This window comes from Puntigrus tetrazona, chromosome 9 (assembly GCF_018831695.1).
Source record: "Puntigrus tetrazona isolate hp1 chromosome 9, ASM1883169v1, whole genome shotgun sequence".
Classification (NCBI taxonomy): Eukaryota; Metazoa; Chordata; class Actinopteri; order Cypriniformes; family Cyprinidae; genus Puntigrus; species Puntigrus tetrazona.
In genome coordinates this window covers 25,818,823-25,830,555 of record NC_056707.1, presented here as the reverse complement: position 1 = coordinate 25,830,555, position 11,733 = coordinate 25,818,823, and the positions used below count along the sequence as shown (strand labels likewise).

Sequence of the window (11,733 nt, the reverse complement as noted above, 5' to 3'; positions counted from 1 at the left end):
GTCCGTCTGAGCAGCGTTCGGTGCGGTTGTTATCGATGGTGTGTGCTTTAAAGCACGGTTCTGCGTTCGTGCCTTTGAGCTAATGCACGGGAGCAGCTGTATTGCTGAGCGTCGGCTGTTCTTCGCATCTCTACTGGGAATGCGCATCTCCTCTCGTCCTCGCTGATGCATCGACCACGCAGCAGCTGCCTGATTGTGTGAAGATGCTTGGAAGCCATTAGTGGAAATGAATTGAAAGGAACAGAAAGACCCTCCTCTTTTTTTTTTCTCTTTTTCTTCCCTTCCTTAGACACACACACACTCGGAGACATGGATTATACTAATACATTCTCTCAAACTCACGTTTTGTCGTGCAAACAAATGTCTATTGTTGGTTTTTTGTAGAGCTGCAGTCGGACACAAAAGCAGCCTGTGATGTACTTGTATCTCGGGCCGCGCAAAGAATCTACAGCTGTCAGGACTTGTTTTGTGGTTGTACCTTTATTTTGCAATTTGAAAGGATAACACGGTTTCACGTACAAAGCCTTTGGTGATGAAGATTCTCATTCTCAACGCTGGAACCGGTTTCTGAGGCGTTTCTCAGAATCATTCGTGGAAAACCCTTGCGTTCGTTTTTTTTTTTTTTTTTTTTTCCTATTGTGCGTTTATTTTGTAAATAATAAAATCAACATGACCCAGTTGCGGAACAGGCGAGGTTTACACCGTTTAGTTCAGCGATTCTTTTCGTATCGGTTCGTTTTTCACGGGAATTTCGCTTTGTTTGATCTTTTGGCCTTGGAAAATGTGCACAGCTATACACGTTTAGTCGCAGTGAGGTGAAGGGGAAGTAGTACAGATGCTGTTGTGCAAGAACTAACTGTTGCAGAAGTAATAAAGAGTAAAGTGTGTCAAAGTCTTTGCTGTATGTGTCTTCAAGGTTCTTGAAGGAGATACTTTATCATTTTAGTTAGGAGATATTTTGCACAAAATCAGAAAAAAATTGAGACACGCGCACTTTGGCACATTTTTGTTTTCCCCCAGTTTTTCTTTATTTTGTTATATTGTTTATTCTTGGTAGTGGTAAATCACTCTTTAGTTTAACTAACTTTTAAATGATTTAAATCACAGTTAAGTGCAGTAATTTTACTATCAAATATTATTTGGTTAATTTAATAGATTTGCATTACAGTAATCAGAGTATGCACATAGAAATATCAAAATAAACGTAAATAAACTTTTATAACGTCAATTTTAATAAGTTTTAAATTCATTATTATTTTGACATTTTAAATCCTTTCATTTTTAATACTTTCCAATAGTTGTAAGTGGTAACATCAAATAATATTTGTTAAAAGAATAATATCATTTGCATTACAGTGATTAATAACATGTCTTATTTTATTTTGGTTATTGTAAGATTCTTCATTTGAGGTCAGAGCCGTATACGTGTGTATTTTTTTTTTTTTATTTATTTAATTTGGTCCCTGGACATGTTTGTGATGGGTTTCATGAGATGCATTCACGCAACCTAATTGAGTTCCAAATCTAAATCTTCTGAATCGAATTAAATACGTTAAGCACGTAGGCGCATACGCAGATGGATCTCGCTTTTGAAACGCATCACTTAAACAGCTGGGAGACCTACAGCGATGGGGAAATTAGATTATGCTGACAGTTTTGTCAATTCATCTGGCCAGAGGTTCAAATAATAAAGCAGAGTTACAGTCAGAAGGTCAACGCAGATTTATTCAAAACTGCCATCTTTGAAAGTGCAACAACCACCCGTGAATACAAACCTCTCTGCATCATAGTCTGGTGTTTAGAGGGATGAAAAATAACACGGTGCCATTTGAATGTGCTGCATGTTATCAGGCTCCGCTCTCCCGGCGGGCAACAACATTAGCTCAAGGTTACAGTAATAGTGCTTGAAACAGCACTTTTAAATGCTAGCAGAATCACCGCTCGGATTCTGATTATTCAAAATGTTACTCATGACGCTGCTACTGTGGTTGCAGGGAACGGAGACTATTAGCCTGCTCTATCAGCTTTGGTTTAGTATGGTGATGGTGAACGCACGCGAGGCTTACGTTACAGCTATTATTTATTTTGAGCAAGAATTTGAGACCGGCACCTAAGTTATAGCTTTTATAGCAGTGTGATAAAAGCAAGGTTGGACCGCACTTGCGGTGACCAATAGTTTTTAAATTGATACTGGACTTAAAAAAAAACATAACACTCCATGTAAAATAGTACTGAACTTTATTGCAAAAACTAATAAAAAAGGTGGAGGTGGTACCAGTGACATTTTCTTTTCCTTTAGAAATGTTGTGTATCTAGCTATACAATTTTTAGCAAACCAAGGAATCCATTATTCAAATTAAAACATTGTACGTGTGTGTTTTTTTTTTTTTTTTTAGTAGTAGCAGTACTGCAAGTCAAACAGAACTTTTATTTTGGCGGCTTGCCACGAGTGGCTTTACAGTCCTGCGCGACGCTAGTTTTGCTCAAATGAAACGGTGAAAGGCTCACGACGTGCAGAGCAGCTCTGGAGATGTTGTTCATGCCTTCTCAGCAAGCGCGCTGCTGTTCTTTTCTCCAATGTGGCATGCGGTCAACAAATTAATTACTGCGTATTGACACGAAAACATGTACTGGAGTGTACTGTAAACATACCTTTTTCGCTGTCTCTGTTTTAAACGTGCCTCTGAAGTGTCAGCGCTGTCCGTGCACTCTCCAGTCAGCTTGTGCATCACTTTTCAAAACAAATGCACATGTTTTCAGTGATTTTCACCATAGATATGTTTGCTTTCTCACTTTATAATATTGGACCCAGCGGACAAAACCCAGAAAAACGATATTTCCAATATTTCCGCGAATCAAGTTTTGGTGCCGATTAATCTGCAAAACTGATACATCAGCTAACATCTAATAAAAGACACCAACGTTTAATTAATCTATCAATAATACTTTTTATATTGACCAGCCCGACCTTAAGAGGAATAATTGGATTTGATTTTGGACAGACAGAAATAACTTAATTCTATTAACGTTTTATGCGAGTGTTGTTGAGTTTTGTGCTATTTGAATACATTTTTTACCCTCGTGATATTGTGGCAGTCTAGAGCTGAATAAAAATAAAACTGAAACATGGCTTAGCATGATCTTCAAATCACAAAAGCTTTTTTGAATTTAAACAAGTTTTCTGTCAAAATAAAAGCTGTAAAATAAAGTAATTACACAAGATTTAAATATTAGTATTGGGACTTTCAGTTTTAAAAAGTATTAAAAATTTATTATTATTATTATTATTATTATTATTATTATTATTATTTTATTATAAATTTTATAGAATTTGTTGTTTTTGATTATGTAAAAACTAAAAACTTTTTGGCCGTATTGAGCAAATATACAAGCAATGTACAAAATATATAAGCATAGCATTTTGTCCAAATTGTGCAGCCTTAAAAACAAGCACACACAACTTTTATAGCATTTTTTTTAATTGCATTTTTATAAACAAATAATGTGCAATTTTTCCCCAAGTCATGCAGTCTTTGTACAGTGGCGCAAAAAAAAAATTGTTCATAGTAAGTTGCTGGATAAGTCTTTGTGAGACTAGGTTTTTTTTGCTTGGTCCTGAGACAGACCTTTTACTTGGTGCATGCATTCGTTTTGTCGTGTGTACGGGTCTTCTTGGAGGGGAGGTCCATGTAGATGTTTCACCGGTTGGGAATGACTAATCGTTGTGCTGTCGAGAATGAGGTCATTGGATGAGGCTGTAGGGGAAGATCTTCTTCCTGGCCAGAAAAAAAGGGGGATATTGTGTGCATTTAAAGCAAATGAACCACAGGGCCGTCAGTAATTAGGGCAGTTTTCCTGACGCGAGTTTGCGTCTGCGCTGCACCATCCATCTTTCACTTCTCGCTCGCTCTTCCGCAATCTTCCGCTCATTAATCAGGATGCTGGGCTCCTGCAGGGGGAATCGGGAGGTCTGTCTTCTGCCGAGTCGTTTGGGGGTCTGAAGACAGCAGTTAGGCCCCCAGCGCAGCAGAATAAATGTGACACGGCTTTGAATGCATAATTCAATATCTCCTCTTTGTCTCTGGTTGATGTTTTGGAAGGTTGCAGACATGACATGAGCCTTTTTTGTGAGTTAAGTATAGTCTCAGGCTGAGACGGCACACCCACGGCCGCCCGTGATCTGTTCACCGACGCGTGAGGCACACAACTGAAAAGAACTTGTTAAAACCGCAAGCTCAGATTGTCTGACGTTAAGCAACTTCTAGGAGTTGAGTGCTCTAGTCGCTAGCAGGATTACTGGGGTTTGTCTGCTTGGTGGCTTTTCATCTTCAGAAGGTGCTTAGTTTTGTCTGAGGTGCTTGGTAGGCATGTGAACACAAAACAAACCGTGTTTGGTCTCTTCACCTGTCAGTAAGATCGTCTTCGTGTACAAGTGGACTGTTCTAGGCCAGAATAAAAGGACAAGATGATAGGGCCGCACAAGCTGGGGAAAAAGTGATTGTTATTGCCCTGTAGGGCGTATAGAAAACTCACACATAGTTATTTGTTAAAAGGATGGATGTAGATTAACTGTAGAGCTTTTAACATAAGTAAATATTATTATCCTGTATTTAAAAAGGCATCTGAATATATATATATTTTTTTCTCTGGTATTAACCTCAAATGTTTTTTATAGCTTCTCGTTAATTTTATATTATAACTAAAAATCATTTTTTAGCTAATGTTATTCATTCCGTTTTCTCAATAAAGATAGCCCTGCAGCTGACATGGCTTTAAAATATTTAAATAAATAAAAAAATTAACTTAAATTTAACTTTTAACTTAATTGTATTTTATGTAAATTGTCATGGTGATTTAAAAATGTTTTTTTGTTTTTTTTTGCTGAGCTTTATTATAGGACTACACAGTTTGGAAAAAGGTTGTGATTATTATACAGCCTGATTGATATATAATAATTAGCTTACTGTAAATGGATAAATGACAAAAACAGGTTTTTGCGCTGCAACTGTAAAATTATGAAACTAGTATATAGCTTGTCTTAATTTCTTCATTTTCCAAGGTCAAGCCATTAAACATTTAATTTTGATGATAAACCTCGTGGCGCCCTTAAAGCGCTTCTCATTAGAAGTATAGGAAGATGACCGGTGCGTGTTGTTTATTTGCCAAATGCATGTTAAAGCATCTCAAACTCAGCTCAGATACGGAGATGGAGTTAGTTACTTTGAAAGAAGTCGCTCCGAGACGCTGAAAACTGAAACTGAAATGCTTGCATGTAAATGAACACAGTGCCGCACTTCACTCTGAAACACGCAGGGCATATATTTATTTCAGTAATTCTAGCAGTGTGATACGAGGTTAAGTGTAACACTGCCGATCATGAGACATTAAAAGCATGACCAGTGACCGTCTCCCTCCACACACTTATTTTTTCCTTCTCTCTGTTTCTCTCAGTCTGTCTGTCACTTGAGTATCTGCTGTAAATGGATGTCACATGTCCTTTGCTCAGGGAGGGACCGAGGCTTCCTGTGGTGTTAAGAGCTCATGTTAAAATGCCACTTCTTTTACCTTCATTACTGCTTTGCACTGTTTATCATAGACTATGGTAGAAAAATAAGTCATGGTTGTGATTTCAGTGACGATATTTCACTCTTAATTATAACATATATTAAATTGTAATATATAATACACATTTGAGGAGTAGGAGTAGCATCTCAATTTTTAATCTTTAGTATTATTAACCTAAATGTATGTACTGTATTATTGTGATTTAAGTTTAAATAATGATCTTGAATTTACCTGAATGCATATGTTTTAGATTAGCTGGATTAAAAAGGCAATAAATAGTAGTATGTACCTAAATAAATTAAAAAACTTAAACTGTTAAAGAAGTAGTTTTCTATTTTTGATGTTTAAATATGAGGCTATTGAGAAATCATTGGAGTCTAATGATGACACTGTGTTTAGGAAGCTTTAAAAGAGATATTAAAATTATTGTACATTTATTATTTTGCAACTTTACGTCACCTGAAATATTGCAAATCTATTATGAATTTTTGAAATTCTTGAGCGCACGTTAAATCATGTCTGATATTTTAAAGTGTCAAAAATATTAGAGATTTCCTGATTTGAGATTTGTTTTCGTGCACCCAATGTAAAAAATGCGTGCAAAAAGATCAGAAATGTATTTTACACATCCTAAGTGAGTTGGTTCAATATTTTTGTACGGCTGTAATTTTATTCGCACGTTGTCTTCCAGATTTCTTTTGTAATTTATTTATAGATTTTTAGATCAGATTGCCATTTTATGACCATTAAGGATAGAAAGAAACGGCCAGCCGAGCAGACCTGCAGAGATAAGATGCATGTGTGAACGTCCCATTATGGAGATTCATGTGAAGGTGACCTGTATATGAGATGTGCTGCTCTTGTTGTTTTTTTTTTCTCTATGAAAGCTTGCGGCTCTGTTAATAACCCCTAGCTCACTGCAGATCTATTCTTCTCCGTAATTACTGACTTCACACCGCAGATCTCTGTGAGCCGTTTACCTCATCCGTAAACAAACACGGGTCTTTATTTGTAGATTACAGCAGCATGTCTTCTGATTCATCTCACTGACTCTTGAGGGACGAGGCAACACATGTCCTGTAGTAGTACATGCTATTAGTTAATGACAGCGGAAATAAACCCAGTTCCAAATTAAGCAGGTTTTTATTTTTTTGGTGGCATATCCAAACAATGTATGCATTTATATTTTTATTTATATTTTTTATTTATTTTTTAAAATGGACAAAAACAGAATTTTTTTTTTTTTTTTTTTTTTTTTTTTGGTCGATATTTTGTAGATGCATGAGAAAAATATAGAAAGAATAAAATAAACTTCACTAATGCATCTGAAACCTAATGGTTATAAAGAATAGCGTAGCCCTCATTAAACAAATGTAAAAATGTTTGTCAATGTAAGTTTTCTTCTTAAATATATACAGGATGTATTTTTTTTTCCTATCTGATTGAAAGGGAAGTAAAAGTTGTGATTTAAAATGGGAGAAGCAGAACAGAATAATCCAAAAATAGCAAAATAACATATTTTTTGCACATCTGTAGCCTGTTTTCTCTCAAAAATCAATGAAATGATTATTAGTGTTAATCCAGATGGAAGTACGGGATGACGCACCGCTCATAACCACCGGCCTCTTCAGTTCATCTGCCAGAAATGTCAGATGGGTTGCCAGATTTCAGCATTTGGGAAATGTGTGAAAGCCGGATATCCTCTCGAAAATAATCAGGCAGTGACGTGTGGTGGAAAACGAGGGGCCAAAGTCCCCTTTCTGGGTTTGTTTCAATGTAGATTTAGCTGAAAGTGCAGAACAAAAGAGTGCGAGTTGTTTACTTCTAGTAATTTATGGGTCAAAGATGAAAAGGGGTTTCCAAGCATCAAAACAATTAAAGTTTAATGCAGCTTTAAATTTTGGCCTAGATATCTCTTGTGCTTTAAAATGTGTCCTCTTCGGTTACATTTTTCAAATGACACATTTTTACCATGAATTATAAAAGAAATACAGTTCAGTTTATATAGCAATAAATCTTTAGAACAAAAATCCTAAGATGGCATTAAAAGACTGTTTAAGGATCAGTGCAGCCACACAATACATGATAAATCTCAAGAAGCTTTTAGACACTTTAATTACATTTTTAGTATGCTTTGGATGTACATAAAATCACTTTTAGAATTTATACTTTTTTGCTGACAAGTTATGAACATAAGATGACTATTATAATAAACTAAACCTAAAATAATAAAAACAATTAATCATTTATATAATGTTACTCTTTTTTATATATATATATATATATATATATATATATATATATATATATATATATATATATATATATATATATATATATATATATATATATATATATATATATATATATATATATATATATATATATATAAACTGAAATTAAATGCAAGGATATAAAATTAAAAACAAAGCAAAAAAGGCAAACAACTAATTTAAAATGTAGTAAAATTAGTAGACGTTAATAAAACGCTTTAAAGACTGTATAGATGTTTTTCAAAAAAATCACAAAACTCATCACTGAATTAATATTTTTCAGAATATTAACAATATTAACAAAAAATAATATTGTGATTTAGAGAGGCTTTGAAAGCTTGAGAAGCTTGATGTAAACAGAAGAACAAATGAGACACTTAATGAACAGTGTCATTAAATAATAATAATGGCCTTCCTTGGCTTCTCTGTGAAAATGCCACTGGATTCTTGAATTTCAGGTCAGTTCGGGTGTGAAGGTGAAGAACTTGAACAGAAAGTCTAGAAATCCAAGGTCCAAGTGTGGTATTGTTCCCGTGTCAACCAGGAAATCATATAACCTCATAATCCATCACGTCTGTGGGAGTTAAAGGTGTGTGTGTGGGGTGTGGATGAACAGGAAAGTCTCTCTTCTCAATCGTGCCTTACTATCATTATGAGTCCTGTCTCATGAGAAGACAATGCGTCTTTCTCTTTTAACAATGCCAGCGAGGCGATCTGTAACTCAAGCCATGTCTTTAACTCTGTGCTTCAAAGAGTTTGTGGAAAGAGCTTTTCTTTGCAGTGACCTCCAGCACTGGATAAAACATGGCCTTCATAAAAGAAACAGACTCCTGCCGTCATATTCTGTCAGTAAAGGCCTGTCGTAATGCGGAGCTTCTTAACAGGAGCTCTTCATGAACCGCTGCTTTATTTTTTAATTTGCATGCTTTATCTTGTGCGCAAATATATGTATGGCTTGTCATGCACACAACAGCGTGAGTTATCCAAACAAATGCTCGGTGAGACGGAAATATCCCTCCCTTAATGTGCCTCTGACAAGCTGATTTTGTTTTAGAAGAATCACAAAATAAAAGGGCTTCATGGTTTTGCAAAACTGCTTGATATATTATAGGCCTACTTATGTGCAAGTAAACAAAAAATACAACGTAGTATAGAATATAGTTGTAAAGAAGTGTTAAATTAATTAGAATTTTAACTTTAAGTTTAGGCATGAATATAAGTATATAAATAAAATGTTACATATTATATAAAATATACACATACATATGCATATATATATATATATATATATATATATATATATATATATATATATATATATATATATATATATATATATGTTAAAAAAAATATCGTTATATAAATGAAACGCATAAAATATATATATATAAAAAAATATGCGTTTCATTTAAAAAAAAAAAAAAAAAAAAAGACAAAATATGTATATTTTTTGCAACTGAATTAAAATTTTTAACTATTTTTGCAAACTTAATTAAAGCATTTATAGACATGATTTTTTTTTTTTTTTTTTTTTACTAAATGAACTGATGTCATGCAGCGATCGGTTTTCACATACATAGCCTATATATTTTAGGCAGTACTGGCCAAGATGCGTTCAGAAAAATAACATGTATGGTCACCCTACAAATATTTTGGTTTTAGCAATGTTTTGAGGTTTTTTTTTTTTTTTTTTTTCTTTTTAATCGGATGCCTGTTCCGGGATATCTATGAGGATTTTTAGCCTTTCACATTGATTAATATTACTTAATGTGAATTTTTCCCAGGCAGCAGGATTTTTTTTCTTCTTCTCCCCTTCAGCTGTTTTGTTCATCTGCTGGTAATTTCCATAAATGTCAGTGTTGAGAGAGACCGTACGAAATGACGTGATTTTCGTGTAAAGCTCATCTCAGTCAGTCAGTCTCTCTCCAATTTCATTATCTCTGTCTGTCTGTCTCTCTCTGAGTGTTTTATGTAGTCGGTAATTTGAGAGGGTTTCCATGCCTGCAGCTAAATGAAATTAAATTCAGTCCTGTGATGTTTAAGAATAAGGTTATATCTAGTAAAGTTTGACAGGACGGCAGCTTAATGAACGCTCATCTATGCGTTGCAAACAAATACTTGGCTGGCGGCGCTTTTCATAGTTTATGTTTCAAAATACTCAATTTAATAGTACATGTTTTGACAGAGGAATATAAATTACCATGCACTTATAAATGTTAAAATTTAATATTTTATTTTATTTTGTTTTATTTTATTTGTATTTATTTTAAGGAAGATATAGTCCCTTTTCCTGCATTTTTATATAATAATAATAATAATAATAATAATAATAATTATTATTATTATTATTAAGCATTTAGTGGATGGCCACTCAGTGACTGATTTATAAACGGGTGATTTCTTGTGATCTCCTTGAATGCCGTTGGCCTCTTATACCGCTGTTTAAAGAACATATCTTCCAGAAAACAAGGATTAAATTAATTTGCAACCTGAGAAGGTTCAGCTTGCTCAGATCATCTTCTTTAAAAAAAAAAAAAATCATCAGGTGTTTCTTGGCCCATCTTCACTTTTCGTCTCGTGACATCGCTTCAACCGTTTTTTTTTTTTTTTTGGAAAGTTCTGTATAAGAGACTTCAAACTTCTGGAGGATTTCAGCATGTTTGAGTTCATGAAGACAATAAAACACTCAAGGGTCTTTGGTGTCTTTGTGGTTAATTTATCAAGTCTTTTGCAGTTCATTTGCACCTTCTCAGCACGTTTTGAAACCCTATTGGCTATTATTAACAGGATTTTTATCGCCTGTTTGGTCACATTTTTTTTTTTTTGTAGTTGTCTGGAGTGGGATTTCTGATTCAGGCTTTATTTTAAGGAGCGTTGAATCTCCGCTTTCAGTACCTTGTGATTTGCTCACTGAAGATGTAATGTTTGGTGTGTGTAAGAAAGATTAATTGCAGATGTTAAAATGCATGTAGCTTCATTTCCTTCAACACTTCACACGACACACACATATGGTAATATTTAATAAGAAACTGGCAGACTGACCAGAGGACGAGGGGGACGTTCTATAAATAGTCTGATTTGTAGTAGATGAGAATATTATATGTGGAAAAATGTTATATGTATCTTGTTTGGCAGTAAATGTTTCACTGTCGAAAAATTCAGTATACATAATAGTATTAATGAGTGTGTGTGTGTGTGTGTATGTATATGTGTATATATGTATGTACAGTGTGTGTAATAATAATAATGTGTTTATATATGTCTGTATGTACAGTGTATTAAAATGTGTGCATATATATATATATATATATATATATATATATATATATATATATATATATATATATATATATATATATATATATATATATATATATATATATATATATATATATATATATATATATTTTTATTTATTTTTTTTTATTGGTTTGTATTATTATCATATTTTTTTAGTTTTTTTATCAGTTATAGTAATAGTCCCTTGTGTTTTATTTCAGGTTTCAGGCGATGATGTCACAGTGATGTCACAGAGCTGAAGCAGAGGCCGTCATTGACAGTAAGTCAATAAATCTCACACATGCTGATATCCACACACAGTCGTGTATGTGTGGTCCAAAATCCAATCGGATCATTATGGCAAAATGAAGCGTGTGGTGAAGCTGAAGGGATGCGTCTGTCCTTCAGCGGCGTCTTTGGGAGTGATTGCTGTGATGCGATCAGAGGAGACGGCTCATTAGGTCAGGAATGTGTCGAGCTGTAATGACACGCTCATCACAGAGACCAGATCGAGTCTCTAAGGTCGAAGCCAGCGGGAGGCTGGACACAGACTCACAGCAGAGCTCCATGCTTTAGTTTAGTCCCAAACCAACAGCAGTCAGTGAAGGCTTTCTGA

At 34.4% G+C, this 11,733-nt stretch overlaps 1 pseudogene; it reads left to right on the top strand.

Annotated features, from left to right (window-relative positions):
• Nucleotides 1-11,344: 11,344 nt before the first annotated feature.
• The window catches only part of LOC122351757, a 63,346-nt pseudogene continuing 62,957 nt past the window's right edge, over nucleotides 11,345-11,733 (top strand).